Genomic DNA, 15,954 nt, shown 5'->3' with positions numbered 1-15,954 from the left:
CAAGTCCCCTCACCTAACTCTCCTACTAGGCTTAGGAAGCTTGGTCTCCCTGCCGAGGTAAGGTCGAACATCCTGCCGAACCTTACACTCGAACTCCGGCCTAGTCCCCTCTCCTAACTCTCCTACTAGGCTTAGGAAGCTTGGTCTCCCTGCCGAGGTAAGGTCGAACGTCCTGCCGAGCCTTAAACTCGAACTCCGGCCATGTCCCCGCGCCTGACTCCTACTAGGCTTAGGAAGCTTGGTCTCCCTGCCGAGGTAAGGTCGAACGTCCTGCCGAGCCTTACACTCGAACTCCAGCCAAGTCCCTTTGCCTGACTCCTACTAGGCTTAGGAAGCTTGGTCTCCCTGCCGAGGTAAGGTCGAACGTCCTGCCGAGCCTCACTTTCGAACTCCGGCCAAGTCCTCTGGCCTAACTCTCCTACTAGGCTTAGGAACCTTGGTCACCCTGCCGAGGTAAGGTCGAACGTCCTGCCGAACTTTTACACTCGAACTCCGGCCATGTCCATTCGCCTGACTCCTACTAGGCTTAGGAAGCTTGGTCTCCCTGCCGAGGTAAGGTCGAAAGTCCTGCCGAGCCTTACACTCGAACTCCGGACAAGTCCACTCGCCTGACTCCTACTAGGCTTAGGAAGCTTGGTCTCCCTGCCGAGGTAAGGTCAAAAATCCTGCCGAGCCTTACACTCAAACTCCGGCCAAGTCCCCTCACCTAACTCTCCTACTAGGCTTAGGAAGCTTGGTCTCCCTGCCGAGGTAAGGTCGAACGTCCTGCTGAGCCTTAAACTCGAACTCCGGCCAAGTCCCCTCGCCTAACTCTCCTACTAGGCTTAGGAAGCTTGGTCTCCCTGCCGAGGTAAGGTCGAACATCCTGCCGAACCTTACACTCGAACTCCGGCCTAGTCCCCTCTCCTAACTCTCCTACTAGGCTTAGGAAGCTTGGTCTCCCTTCCGAGGTAAGGTCGAACGTTCTGCCGAGCCTTACACTCGAACTCCAGCCAAGTCCCTTTGCCTGACTCCTACTAGGCTTAGGAAGCTTGGATTCCCTGCCGAGGTAAGGTCGAACGTCCTGCCGAGCCTCACTTTCGAAGTCCGGCCAAGTCCCCTCGCCTAACTCTCCTACTAGGCTTAGGAAGCTTGGTCTCCCTGCCGAGGTAAGGTCGAACATCCTGCCGAGCCTTACACTCGAACTCCGGCCAATTCCCCTCGCCTAACTCTCCTATTAGGCTTAGGAAGCTTGGTCTCCCTGCCGGAGTAAGGTCGAACGTCCTGCCGAGCCTTAAACTCGAACTCCGGCCATGTCCCCGCGCCTGACTCCTACTAGGCTTTGGAAGCTTGGTCTCCCTGCTGAAGTAAAGTCGAACGTCCTGCCGAGCCTTACACTCAAACTTCGGATATGTCCCCTGGCCTAATTCTCTTACTAGGCTTAGGAAGCTTGGTCTCCTTGCCGAGGTAAGGTTGAACGTCCTGCCGAGTCTCACACAGGAACTCCGGACAGGTCCCCTCGCCTAACTCTCCTACTAGGCTTAGGAACCTTGGTCGCCCTGCCGAGGTAAGGTCGAACGTCCTGCCGAACTTTTACACTCTAACTCCGGCTATGTCCATTCGCCTGACTCCTACTAGGCTTAGGAAGCTTGGTCTCCCTGCCGAGGTAAGGTCGAACGTCCTGCTGTGCCTTAAACTCGAACTCCGGCCAAGTCCCCTCGCCTAACTCTCCTACTAGGCTTAGGAAGCTTGGTCTCCCTGCCGAGGTAAGGTCGAACATCCTGCCGAACCTTACACTCGAACTCCGGCCTAGTCCCCTCTCCTAACTCTCCTACTAGGCTTAGGAAGCTTGGTCTCCCTGCCGAGGTAAGGTTGAACGTCCTGCCGAGCCTTACACTCGAACTCCAGCCAAGTCCCTTTGCCTGACTCCTACTAGGCTTAGGAAGCTTGGTCTCCCTGCCGAGGTAAGGTCGAACGTCCTGCCGAGCCTCACTTTCGAAGTCCGGCCAAGTCCCCTCGCCTAACTCTCCTACTAGGCTTAGGAAGCTTGGTCTCCCTGCCGAGGTAAGGTCGAACATCCTGCCGAGCCTTACACTCGAACTCCGGCCAATTCCCCTCGCCTAACTCTCCTATTAGGCTTAGGAAGCTTGGTCTCCCTGCCGAGGTAAGGTCGAACGTCCTGCCGAGCCTTAAACTCGAACTCCGGCCATGTCCCCGCGCCTGACTCCTACTAGGCTTCGGAAGCTTGGTCTCCCTGCTGAAGTAAAGTCGAACGTCCTGCCGAGCCTTACACTCAAACTTCGGATATGTCCCCTGGCCTAATTCTCCTACTAGGCTTAGGAAGCTTGGTCTCCTTGCCGAGGTAAGGTTGAACGTCCTGCCGAGCCTTACATTCGAACTCCGGACAAGTCCCCTCGCCTGACTCCTACTAGGCTTAGGAAGCTTGGTCTCCCTTCCGAGGTAAGGTCGAACGTCCTGCCGAGTCTCACACAGGAACTCCGGACAGGTCCCCTCGCCTAACTCTCCTACTAGGCTTAGGAAGCTTGGTCTCCCTGCCTAGCTAAGGTCGAACGTCCTGCCGAGCCTTACACTCGAACTCCAGCCAAGTCCCTTTGCCTGACTCCTACTAGGCTTAGGAAGCTTGGTCACCCTGCCGAGGTAAGGTCAAAAATCCTGCCGAGCCTTACACTAGAACTCCGGCCAAGTCCCCTCGCCTAACTCTCCTACTAGGCTTAGGAAGCTTGGTCTCCCTGCCGAGGTAAGGTCGAACATCCTGCCGAGGCTTACACTCGAACTCCGGCCAAGTCCCCTCGCCTAACTCTCCTACTAGGCTTAGGAAGCTTGGTCTCCCTGCTGAGGTAAGGTCGAAAGTCCTGCCGAGCCTTACACTCGAACTCCGGACAAGTCCGCTCGCCTGACTCCTACTAGGCTTAGGAAGCTAGGTCTCCCTGCTGAGGTAAGGTCGAAAGTCCTGCCGAGCCTTACACTCGAACTCCGGACAAGTCCACTCGCCTGACTCCTACTAGGCTTAGGAAGCTTGGTCTCCCTGCCGAGGTAAGGTCAAAAATCCTGCCGAGCCTTACACTCAAACTCCGGCCAAGTCCCCTCGCCTAACTCTCCGACTAGGCTTAGGAAGCTTGGTCTCCCTGCCGAGGTAAGGTCGAACATCCTGCCGAGCCTTACACTCTAACTCCTGCCAAGTCCCCTCACCTAACTCTCCTACTAGGCTTAGGAAGCTTGGTCTCCCTGCCGAGGTAAGGTCGAACATCCTGCCGAACCTTACACTCGAACTCCGGCCTAGTCCCCTCTCCTAACTCTCCTACTAGGCTTAGGAAGCTTGGTCTCCCTGCCGAGGTAAGGTCGAACGTCCTGCCGAGCCTTAAACTCGAACTCCGGCCATGTCCCCGCGCCTGACTCCTACTAGGCTTAGGAAGCTTGGTCTCCCTGCCGAGGTAAGGTCGAACGTCCTGCCGAGCCTTACACTCGAACTCCAGCCAAGTCCCTTTGCCTGACTCCTACTAGGCTTAGGAAGCTTGGTCTCCCTGCCGAGGTAAGGTCGAACGTCCTGCCGAGCCTCACTTTCGAACTCCGGCCAAGTCCTCTGGCCTAACTCTCCTACTAGGCTTAGGAACCTTGGTCACCCTGCCGAGGTAAGGTCGAACGTCCTGCCGAACTTTTACACTCGAACTCCGGCCATGTCCATTCGCCTGACTCCTACTAGGCTTAGGAAGCTTGGTCTCCCTGCCGAGGTAAGGTCGAACGTCCTGCTGAGCCTTAAACTCGAACTCCGGCCAAGTCCCCTCGCCTAACTCTCCTACTAGGCTTAGGAAGCTTGGTCTTCCTGCCGAGGTAAGGTCGAACATCCTGCCAAACCTTACACTCGAACTCCGGCCTAGTCCCCTCTCCTAACTCTCCTACTAGGCTTAGGAAGCTTGGTCTCCCTGCCGAGGTAAGGTTGAACGTCCTGCCGAGCCTTACACTCGAACTCCAGCCAAGTCCCCTCGCCTGACTCCTACTAGGCTTAGGAAGCTTGGTCTCCCTGCCGAGGTAAGGTCGAACGTCCTGCCGAGCCTCACTTTCGAAGTCCGGCCAAGTCCCCTCGCCTAACTCTCCTACTAGGCTTAGGAAGCTTGGTCTTCCTGCTGAGGTAAGGTCGAACATCCTGCCGAGCCTTACACTCGAACTCCGGCCAAGTCCCCTCGCCTAACTCTCCTATTAGGCTTAGGAAGCTTGGTCTCCCTGCCGAGGTAAGGTCGAACGTCCTGCCGAGCCTTAAACTCGAACTCCGGCCATGTCCCCGCGCCTGACTCCTACTAGGCTTAGGAAGCTTGGTCTCCCTGCTGAAGTAAAGTCGAACGTCCTGCCGAGCCTTACACTCAGACTCCGGAAATGTCCCCTGGCCTAACTCTCCGACTAGGCTTAGGAAGCTTGGTCTCCCTGCCGAGGTAAGGTCGAACATCCTGCCGAGCCTTACACTCGAACTCCGGCCAAGTCCCCTCACCTAACTCTCCTACTTGGCTTAGGAAGCTTGGTCTCCCTGCTGAGGTAAGGTCGAAAGTCCTGCCGAGCCTTACACTCGAAATCCGCACAAGTCCACTCGCCTGACGCCTACTAGGCTTAGGAAGCTTGGTCTCCCTGCCGAGGTAAGGTCGAACGTCCTTCCGAGCCTTACACTCAAATTCCGGGCAGGTCCCCTGGCCTAACTCTCCTACTAGGCTTAGGAAGCTTGGTCTCCCTGCCGAGGTAAGGTCGAACGTCCAGCCGAGCCTTACACAGGAACTCCGGACAGGTCCCATCGCCGAAATCTCCTTCTAAGCTTAGGAAGCTTGGTTTCCCTGCCGAGGTAAGGTCGAACGTCCTGCCGAGCCTTACACTCGAACTCCAGCCAAGTCCCTTTGCCTGACTCCTACTAGGCTTAGGAAGCTTGGTCTCCCTGCCGAGGTAAGGTCGAACGTCCTGCCGAGCCTCACTTTCGAAGTCCGGCCAAGTCCCCTCGCCTAACTCTCCTACTAGGCTTAGGAAGCTTGGTCTCCCTGCCGAGGTAAGGTCGAACATCCTGCCGAGCCTTAGACTCGAACTCCGGCCAAGTCCCCTCGCCTAACTCTCCTATTAGGCTTAGGAAGCTTGGTCTCCCTGCCGAGGTAAGGTCGAACGTCCTGCTGAGCCTTACACTCGAACTCCGGCCATGTCCCCGCGCCTGACTCCTACTAGGCTTAGGAAGCTTGGTCTCCCTGCTGAAGTAAAGTCGAACGTCCTGCCGAGCCTTACACTCAAACTTCGGAAATGTCCCCTGGCCTAACTCTTCTACTAGGCTTAGGAAGCTTGGTCTCCTTGCCGAGGTAAGGTTGAACGTCCTGCCGAGCCTTACATTCGAACTCCGGACAAGTCCCCTCGCCTGACTCCTACTAGGCTTAGGAAGCTTGGTCTCCCTGCCGAGGTAAGGTCGAACGTCCTGCAGAGCCTTACACTCCAACTCCGGCCAAGTCCCCTTGCCAAACTCTCCTTCTAGGCTTAGGAAGCTTGGTCTCCCTGCCGAGGTAAGGTCGAACGTCCTGCCGAGTCTCACACAGGAACTCCGGACAGGTCCCCTCGCCTAACTCTCCTACTAGGCTTAGGAACCTTGGTCTCCCTGCTGAAGTAAAGTCGAACGTCCTGCCGAGCCTTACACTCAAACTTCGGATATGTCCCCTGGCCTAATTCTCCTACTAGGCTTAGGAAGCTTGGTCTCCCTGCCGAGGTAAGGTCGAACGTCCTGCTGAGCCTTAAACTCGAACTCCGGCCAAGTCCCCTCGCCTAACTCTCCTACTAGGCTTAGGAAGCTTGGTCTCCCTGCCGAGGTAAGGTCGAACATCCTGCCGAACCTTACACTCGAACTCCGGCCTAGTCCCCTCTCCTAACTCTCCTACTAGGCTTAGGAAGCTTGGTCTCCCTGCCGAGGTAAGGTTGAACGTTCTGCCGAGCCTTACACTCGAACTCCAGCCAAGTCCCTTTGCCTGACTCCTACTAGGCTTAGGAAGCTTGGTCTCCCTGCCGAGGTAAGGTCGAACGTCCTGCCGAGCCTCACTTTCGAAGTCCGGCCAAGTCCCCTCGCCTAACTCTCCTACTAGGCTTAGGAAGCTTGGTCTCCCTGCCGAGGTAAGGTCGAACATCCTGCCGAGCCTTACACTCGAACTCCGGCCAATTCCCCTCGCCTAACTCTCCTATTAGGCTTAGGAAGCTTGGTCTCCCTGCCGAGGTAAGGTCGAACGTCCTGCCGAGCCTTAAACTCGAACTCCGGCCATGTCCCCGCGCCTGACTCCTACTAGGCTTAGGAAGCTTGGTCTCCCTGCTGAAGTAAAGTCGAACGTCCTGCCGAGCCTTACACTCAAACTTCGGATATGTCCCCTGGCCTAATTCTCCTACTAGGCTTAGGAAGCTTGGTCTCCTTGCCGAGGTAAGGTTGAACGTCCTGCCGAGTCTCACACAGGAACTCCGGACAGGTCCCCTCGCCTAACTCTCCTACTAGGCTTAGGAACCTTGGTCGCCCTGCCGAGGTAAGGTCGAACGTCCTGCCGAACTTTTACACTCTAACTCCGGCTATGTCCATTCGCCTGACTCCTACTAGGCTTAGGAAGCTTGGTCTCCCTGCCGAGGTAAGGTCGAACATCCTGCTGTGCCTTAAACTCGAACTCCGGCCAAGTCCCCTCGCCTAACTCTCCTACTAGGCTTAGGAAGCTTGGTCTCCCTGCCGAGGTAAGGTCGAACATCCTGCCGAACCTTACACTCGAACTCCGGCCTAGTCCCCTCTCCTAACTCTCCTACTAGGCTTAGGAAGCTTGGTCTCCCTGCCGAGGTAAGGTTGAACGTCCTGCCGAGCCTTACACTCGAACTCCAGCCAAGTCCCTTTGCCTGACTCCTACTAGGCTTAGGAAGCTTGGTCTCCCTGCCGAGGTAAGGTCGAACGTCCTGCCGAGCCTCACTTTCGAAGTCCGGCCAAGTCCCCTCGCCTAACTCTCCTACTAGGCTTAGGAAGCTTGGTCTCCCTGCCGAGGTAAGGTCGAACATCCTGCCGAGCCTTACACTCGAACTCCGGCCAATTCCCCTCGCCTAACTCTCCTATTAGGCTTAGGAAGCTTGGTCTCCCTGCCGAGGTAAGGTCGAACGTCCTGCCGAGCCTTAAACTCGAACTCCGGCCATGTCCCCGCGCCTGACTCCTACTAGGCTTAGGAAGCTTGGTCTCCCTGCTGAAGTAAAGTCGAACGTCCTGCCGAGCCTTACACTCAAACTTCGGATATGTCCCCTGGCCTAATTCTTCTACTAGGCTTAAGAAGCTTGGTCTCCTTGCCGAGGTAAGGTTGAATGTCCTGCCGAGCCTTACATTCGAACTCCGGACAAGTCCCCTCGCCTGACTCCTACTAGGCTTAGGAAGCTTGGTCTCCCTGCCGAGGTAAGGTCGAACGTCCTGCAGAGCCTTACACTCCAACTCCGGCCAAGTCCCCTTGCCAAACTCTCCTTCTAGGCTTAGGAAGCTTGGTCTCCCTGCCGAGGTAAGGTCGAACATCCTGCCGAGCCTTACACTCTAACTCCGGCCAAGTCCCCTCACCTAACTCTCCTACTAGGCTTAGGAAGCTTGGTCTCCCTGCCGAGGTAAGGTCGAACGTCCTGCTGAGCCTTAAACTCGAACTCGGGCCAAGTCCCCTCGCCTAACTCTCCTACTAGGCTTAGGAAGCTTGGTCTCCCTGCCGAGGTAAGGTCGAACATCCTGCCGAACCTTACACTCGAACTCCGGCCTAGTCCCCTCTCCTAACTCTCCTACTAGGCTTAGGAAGCTTGGTCTCCCTGCCGAGGTAAGGTTGAACGTCCTGCCGAGCCTTACACTTGAACTCCAGCCAAGTCCCTTTGCCTGACTCCTACTAGGCTTAGGAAGCTTGGTCTCCCTGCCGAGGTAAGGTCGAACGTCCTGCCGAGCCTCACTTTCGAAGTCCGGCCAAGTCCCCTCGCCTAACTCTCCTACTAGGCTTAGGAAGCTTGGTCTCCCTGCCGAGGTAAGGTCGAACATCCTGCCGAGCCTTACACTCGAACTCCGGCCAATTCCCCTCGCCTAACTCTCCTATTAGGCTTAGGAAGCTTGGTCTCCCTGCCGAGGTAAGGTCGAACGTCCTGCCGAGCCTTAAACTCGAACTCCGGCCATGTCCCCGCGCCTGACTCCTACTAGGCTTCGGAAGCTTGGTCTCCCTGCTGAAGTAAAGTCGAACGTCCTGCCGAGCCTTACACTCAAACTTCGGATATGTCCCCTGGCCTAATTCTCCTACTAGGCTTAGGAAGCTTGGTCTCCTTGCCGAGGTAAGGTTGAACGTCCTGCCGAGCCTTACATTCGAACTCCGGACAAGTCCCCTCGCCTGACTCCTACTAGGCTTAGGAAGCTTGGTCTCCCTTCCGAGGTAAGGTCGAACGTCCTGCCGAGTCTCACACAGGAACTCCGGACAGGTCCCCTCGCCTAACTCTCCTACTAGGCTTAGGAAGCTTGGTCTCCCTGCCTAGCTAAGGTCGAACGTCCTGCCGAGCCTTACACTCGAACTCCGGCCAAGTCCCTTTGCCTGACTCCTACTAGGCTTAGGAAGCTTGGTCACCCTGCCGAGGTAAGGTCAAAAATCCTGCCGAGCCTTACACTAGAACTCCGGCCAAGTCCCCTCGCCTAACTCTCCTACTAGGCTTAGGAAGCTTGGTCTCCCTGCCGAGGTAAGGTCGAACATCCTGCCGAGGCTTACACTCGAACTCCGGCCAAGTCCCCTCGCCTAACTCTCCTACTAGGCTTAGGAAGCTTGGTCTCCCTGCTGAGGTAAGGTCAAAAGTCCTGCCGAGCCTTACACTCGAACTCCGGACAAGTCCGCTCGCCTGACTCCTACTAGGCTTAGGAAGCTAGGTCTCCCTGCTGAGGTAAGGTCGAAAGTCCTGCCGAGCCTTACACTCGAACTCCGGACAAGTCCACTCGCCTGACTCCTACTAGGCTTAGGAAGCTTGGTCTCCCTGCCGAGGTAAGGTCAAAAATCCTGCCGATCCTTACACTCAAACTCCGGCCAAGTCCACTCGCCTAACTCTCCGACTAGGCTTAGGAAGCTTGGTCTCCCTGCCGAGGTAAGGTCGAACATCCTGCCGAGCCTTACACTCTAACTCCGGCCAAGTCCCCTCACCTAACTCTCCTACTAGGCTTAGGAAGCTTGGTCTCCTTGCCGAGGTAAGGTTGAACGTCCTGCCGAGCCTTACATTCAAACTCCGGACAAGTCCCCTCGCCTGACTCCTACTAGGCTTAGGAAGCTTGGTCTCCCTGCCGAGGTAAGGTCGAACGTCCTGCAGAGCCTTACACTCCAACTCCGGCCAAGTCCCCTTGCCAAACTCTCCTTCTAGGCTTAGGAAGCTTGGTCTCCCTGCCGAGGTAAGGTCGAACGTCCTGCCGAGTCTCACACAGGAACTCCGGACAGGTCCCCTCGCCTAACTCTCCTACTAGGCTTAGGAACCTTGGTCTCCCTGCTGAAGTAAAGTCGAACGTCCTGCCGAGCCTTACACTCAAACTTCGGATATGTCCCCTGGCCTAATTCTCCTACTAGGCTTAGGAAGCTTGGTCTCCCTGCCGAGGTAAGGTCGAACGTCCTGCTGAGCCTTAAACTCGAACTCCGGCCAAGTCCCCTCGCCTAACTCTCCTACTAGGCTTAGGAAGCTTGGTCTCCCTGCCGAGGTAAGGTCGAACATCCTGCCGAACCTTACACTCGAACTCCGGCCTAGTCCCCTCTCCTAACTCTCCTACTAGGCTTAGGAAGCTTGGTCTCCCTGCCGAGGTAAGGTTGAACGTTCTGCCGAGCCTTACACTCGAACTCCAGCCAAGTCCCTTTGCCTGACTCCTACTAGGCTTAGGAAGCTTGGTCTCCCTGCCGAGGTAAGGTCGAACGTCCTGCCGAGCCTCACTTTCGAAGTCCGGCCAAGTCCCCTCGCCTAACTCTCCTACTAGGCTTAGGAAGCTTGGTCTCCCTGCCGAGGTAAGGTCGAACATCCTGCCGAGCCTTACACTCGAACTCCGGCCAATTCCCCTCGCCTAACTCTCCTATTAGGCTTAGGAAGCTTGGTCTCCCTGCCGAGGTAAGGTCGAACGTCCTGCCGAGCCTTAAACTCGAACTCCGGCCATGTCCCCCCGCCTGACTCCTACTAGGCTTAGGAAGCTTGGTCTCCCTGCTGAAGTAAAGTCGAACGTCCTGCCGAGCCTTACACTCAAACTTCGGATATGTCCCCTGGCCTAATTCTCCTACTAGGCTTAGGAAGCTTGGTCTCCTTGCCGAGGTAAGGTTGAACGTCCTGCCGAGTCTCACACAGGAACTCCGGACAGGTCCCCTCGCCTAACTCTCCTACTAGGCTTAGGAACCTTGGTCGCCCTGCCGAGGTAAGGTCGAACGTCCTGCCGAACTTTTACACTCTAACTCCGGCTATGTCCATTCGCCTGACTCCTACTAGGCTTAGGAAGCTTGGTCTCCCTGCCGAGGTAAGGTCGAACGTCCTGCTGTGCCTTAAACTCGAACTCCGGCCAAGTCCCCTCGCCTAACTCTCCTACTAGGCTTAGGAAGCTTGGTCTCCCTGCCGAGGTAAGGTCGAACATCCTGCCGAACCTTACACTCGAACTCCGGCCTAGTCCCCTCGCCTAACTCTCCTACTAGGCTTAGGAAGCTTGGTCTCCCTGCCGAGGTAAGGTTGAACGTCCTGCCGAGCCTTACACTCGAACTCCAGCCAAGTCCCTTTGCCTGACTCCTACTAGGCTTAGGAAGCTTGGTCTCCCTGCCGAGGTAAGGTCGAACGTCCTGCCGAGCCTCACTTTCGAAGTCCGGCCAAGTCCCCTCGCCTAACTCTCCTACTAGGCTTAGGAAGCTTGGTCTCCCTGCCGAGGTAAGGTCGAACATCCTGCCGAGCCTTACACTCGAACTCCGGCCAATTCCCCTCGCCTAACTCTCCTATTAGGCTTAGGAAGCTTGGTCTCCCTGCCGAGGTAAGGTCGAACGTCCTGCCGAGCCTTAAACTCGAACTCCGGCCATGTCCCCGCGCCTGACTCCTACTAGGCTTAGGAAGCTTGGTCTCCCTGCTGAAGTAAAGTCGAACGTCCTGCCGAGCCTTACACTCAAACTTCGGATATGTCCCCTGGCCTAATTCTCCTACTAGGCTTAAGAAGCTTGGTCTCCTTGCCGAGGTAAGGTTGAACGTCCTGCCGAGCCTTACATTCGAACTCCGGACCAGTCCCCTCGCCTGACTCCTACTAGGCTTAGGAAGCTTGGTCTCCCTGCCGAGGTAAGGTCGAACGTCCTGCAGAGCCTTACACTCCAACTCCGGCCAAGTCCCCTTGCCAAACTCTCCTTCTAGGCTTAGGAAGCTTGGTCTCCCTGCCGAGGTAAGGTCGAACATCCTGCCGAGCCTTACACTCTAACTCCGGCCAAGTCCCCTCACCTAACTCTCCTACTAGGCTTAGGAAGCTTGGTCTCCCTGCCGAGGTAAGGTCGAACGTCCTGCTGAGCCTTAAACTCGAACTCGGGCCAAGTCCCCTCGCCTAACTCTCCTACTAGGCTTAGGAAGCTTGGTCTCCCTGCCGAGGTAAGGTCGAACATCCTGCCGAACCTTACACTCGAACTCCGGCCTAGTCCCCTCTCCTAACTCTCCTACTAGGCTTAGGAAGCTTGGTTTCCCTGCCGAGGTAAGGTTGAACGTCCTGCCGAGCCTTACACTTGAACTCCAGCCAAGTCCCTTTGCCTGACTCCTACTAGGCTTAGGAAGCTTGGTCTCCCTGCCGAGGTAAGGTCGAACGTCCTGCCGAGCCTCACTTTCGAAGTCCGGCCAAGTCCCCTCGCCTAACTCTCCTACTAGGCTTAGGAAGCTTGGTCTCCCTGCCGAGGTAAGGTCGAACATCCTGCCGAGCCTTACACTCGAACTCCGGCCAATTCCCCTCGCCTAACTCTCCTATTAGGCTTAGGAAGCTTGGTCTCCCTGCCGAGGTAAGGTCGAACGTCCTGCCGAGCCTTAAACTCGAACTCCGGCCATGTCCCCGCGCCTGACTCCTACTAGGCTTCGGAAGCTTGGTCTCCCTGCTGAAGTAAAGTCGAACGTCCTGCCGAGCCTTACACTCAAACTTCGGATATGTCCCCTGGCCTAATTCTCCTACTAGGCTTAGGAAGCTTGGTCTCCTTGCCGAGGTAAGGTTGAACGTCCTGCCGAGCCTTACATTCGAACTCTGGACAAGTCCCCTCGCCTGACTCCTACTAGGCTTAGGAAGCTTGGTCTCCCTTCCGAGGTAAGGTCGAACGTCCTGCCGAGTCTCACACAGGAACTCCGGACAGGTCCCCTCGCCTAACTCTCCTACTAGGCTTAGGAAGCTTGGTCTCCCTGCCTAGCTAAGGTCGAACGTCCTGCCGAGCCTTACACTCGAACTCCGGCCAAGTCCCTTTGCCTGACTCCTACTAGGCTTAGGAAGCTTGGTCACCCTGCCGAGGTAAGGTCAAAAATCCTGCCGAGCCTTACACTAGAACTCCGGCCAAGTCCCCTCGCCTAACTCTCCTACTAGGCTTAGGAAGCTTGGTCTCCCTGCCGAGGTAAGGTCGAACATCCTGCCGAGGCTTACACTCGAACTCCGGCCAAGTCCCCTCGCCTAACTCTCCTACTAGGCTTAGGAAGCTTGGTCTCCCTGCTGAGGTAAGGTCAAAAGTCCTGCCGAGCCTTACACTCGAACTCCGGACAAGTCCGCTCGCCTGACTCCTACTAGGCTTAGGAAGCTAGGTCTCCCTGCTGAGGTAAGGTCGAAAGTCCTGCCGAGCCTTACACTCGAACTCCGGACAAGTCCACTCGCCTGACTCCTACTAGGCTTAGGAAGCTTGGTCTCCCTGCCGAGGTAAGGTCAAAAATCCTGCCGATCCTTACACTCAAACTCCGGCCAAGTCCACTCGCCTAACTCTCCGACTAGGCTTAGGAAGCTTGGTCTCCCTGCCGAGGTAAGGTCGAACATCCTGCCGAGCCTTACACTCTAACTCCGGCCAAGTCCCCTCACCTAACTCTCCTACTAGGCTTAGGAAGCTTGGTCTCCCTGCCGAGGTAAGGTCGAACGTCCTGCTGAGCCTTAAACTCGAACTCCGGCCAAGTCCCCTCGCCTAACTCTCCTACTAGGCTTAGGAAGCTTGGTCTCCCTGCCGAGGTAAGGTCGAACATCCTGCCGAACCTTACACTCGAACTCCGGCCTAGTCCCCTCTCCTAACTCTCCTACTAGGCTTAGGAAGCTTGGTCTCCCTGCCGAGGTAAGGTTGAACGTCCTGCCGAGCCTTACACTTGAACTCCAGCCAAGTCCCTTTGCCTGACTCCTACTAGGCTTAGGAAGCTTGGTCTCCCTGCCGAGGTAAGGTCGAACGTCCTGCCGAGCCTCACTTTCGAAGTCCGGCCAAGTCCCCTCGCCTAACTCTCCTACTAGGCTTAGGAAGCTTGGTCTCCCTGCCGAGGTAAGGTCGAACATCCTGCCGAGCCTTACACTCGAACTCCGGCCAATTCCCCTCGCCTAACTCTCCTATTAGGCTTAGGAAGCTTGGTCTCCCTGCCGAGGTAAGGTCGAACGTCCTGCCGAGCCTTAAACTCGAACTCCGGCCATGTCCCCGCGCCTGACTCCTACTAGGCTTCGGAAGCTTGGTCTCCCTGCTGAAGTAAAGTCGAACGTCCTGCCGAGCCTTACACTCAAACTTCGGATATGTCCCCTGGCCTAATTCTCCTACTAGGCTTAGGAAGCTTGGTCTCCTTGCCGAGGTAAGGTTGAACGTCCTGCCGAGCCTTACATTCGAACTCCGGACAAGTCCCCTCGCCTGACTCCTACTAGGCTTAGGAAGCTTGGTCTCCCTTCCGAGGTAAGGTCGAACGTCCTGCCGAGTCTCACACAGGAACTCCGGACAGGTCCCCTCGCCTAACTCTCCTACTAGGCTTAGGAAGCTTGGTCTCCCTGCCTAGCTAAGGTCGAACGTCCTGCCGAGCCTTACACTCGAACTCCAGCCAAGTCCCTTTGCCTGACTCCTACTAGGCTTAGGAAGCTTGGTCACCCTGCCGAGGTAAGGTCAAAAATCCTGCCGAGCCTTACACTAGAACTCCGGCCAAGTCCCCTCGCCTAACTCTCCTACTAGGCTTAGGAAGCTTGGTCTCCCTGCCGAGGTAAGGTCGAACATCCTGCCGAGGCTTACACTCGAACTCCGGCCAAGTCCCCTCGCCTAACTCTCCTACTAGGCTTAGGAAGCTTGGTCTCCCTGCTGAGGTAAGGTCGAAAGTCCTGCCGAGCCTTACACTCGAACTCCAGCCAAGTCCCTTTGCCTGACTCCTACTAGGCTTAGGAAGCTTGGTCTCCCTGCTGAGGTAAGGTCGAAAGTCCTGCCGAGCCTTACACTCGAACTCCGGACAAGTCCACTCGCCTGACTCCTACTAGGCTTAGGAAGCTTGGTCTCCCTGCCGAGGTAAGGTCAAAAATCCTGCCGAGCCTTACACTCAAACTCCGGCCAAGTCCCCTCACCTAACTCTCCTACTAGGCTTAGGAAGCTTGGTCTCCCTGCCGAGGTAAGGTCGAACGTCCTGCTGAGCCTTAAACTCGAACTCCGGCCAAGTCCCCTCGCCTAACTCTCCTACTAGGCTTAGGAAGCTTGGTCTCCCTGCCGAGGTAAGGTCGAACATCCTGCCGAACCTTACACTCGAACTCCGGCCTAGTCCCCTCTCCTAACTCTCCTACTAGGCTTAGGAAGCTTGGTCTCCCTGCCGAGGTAAGGTTGAACGTCCTGCCGAGCCTTACACTTGAACTCCAGCCAAGTCCCTTTGCCTGACTCCTACTAGGCTTAGGAAGCTTGGTCTCCCTGCCGAGGTAAGGTCGAACGTCCTGCCGAGCCTCACTTTCGAAGTCCGGCCAAGTCCCCTCGCCTAACTCTCCTACTAGGCTTAGGAAGCTTGGTCTCCCTGCCGAGGTAAGGTCGAACATCCTGCCGAGCCTTACACTCGAACTCCGGCCAATTCCCCTCGCCTAACTCTCCTATTAGGCTTAGGAAGCTTGGTCTCCCTGCCGAGGTAAGGTCGAACGTCCTGCCGAGCCTTAAACTCGAACTCCGGCCATGTCCCCGCGCCTGACTCCTACTAGGCTTCGGAAGCTTGGTCTCCCTGCTGAAGTAAAGTCGAACGTCCTGCCGAGCCTTACACTCAAACTTCGGATATGTCCCCTGGCCTAATTCTCCTACTAGGCTTAGGAAGCTTGGTCTCCTTGCCGAGGTAAGGTTGAACGTCCTGCCGAGCCTTACATTCGAACTCCGGACAAGTCCCCTCGCCTGACTCCTACTAGGCTTAGGAAGCTTGGTCTCCCTTCCGAGGTAAGGTCGAACGTCCTGCCGAGTCTCACACAGGAACTCCGGACAGGTCCCCTCGCCTAACTCTCCTACTAGGCTTAGGAAGCTTGGTCTCCCTGCCTAGCTAAGGTCGAACGTCCTGCCGAGCCTTACACTCGAACTCCAGCCAAGTCCCTTTGCCTGACTCCTACTAGGCTTAGGAAGCTTGGTCACCCTGCCGAGGTAAGGTCAAAAATCCTGCCGAGCCTTACACTAGAACTCCGGCCAAGTCCCCTCGCCTAACTCTCCTACTAGGCTTAGGAAGCTTGGTCTCCCTGCCGAGGTAAGGTCGAACATCCTGCCGAGGCTTACACTCGAACTCCGGCCAAGTCCCCTCGCCTAACTCTCCTACTAGGCTTAGGAAGCTTGGTCTCCCTGCTGAGGTAAGGTCGAAAGTCCTGCCGAGCCTTACACTCGAACTCCAGCCAAGTCCCTTTGCCTGACTCCTACTAGGCTTAGGAAGCTTGGTCTCCCTGCTGAGGTAAGGTCGAAAGTCCTGCCGAGCCTTACACTCGAACTCCGGACAAGTCCACTCGCCTGACTCCTACTAGGCTTAGGAAGCTTGGTCTCCCTGCCGAGGTAAGGTCAA

Source organism: Lonchura striata, chromosome W (genome assembly GCF_050655825.1).
Source record: "Lonchura striata isolate lonStrDom1 chromosome W, ASM5065582v1, whole genome shotgun sequence".
Lineage (NCBI taxonomy): Eukaryota > Metazoa > Chordata > Aves > Passeriformes > Estrildidae > Lonchura > Lonchura striata.
This window is presented reverse-complemented; position numbering follows the sequence as displayed.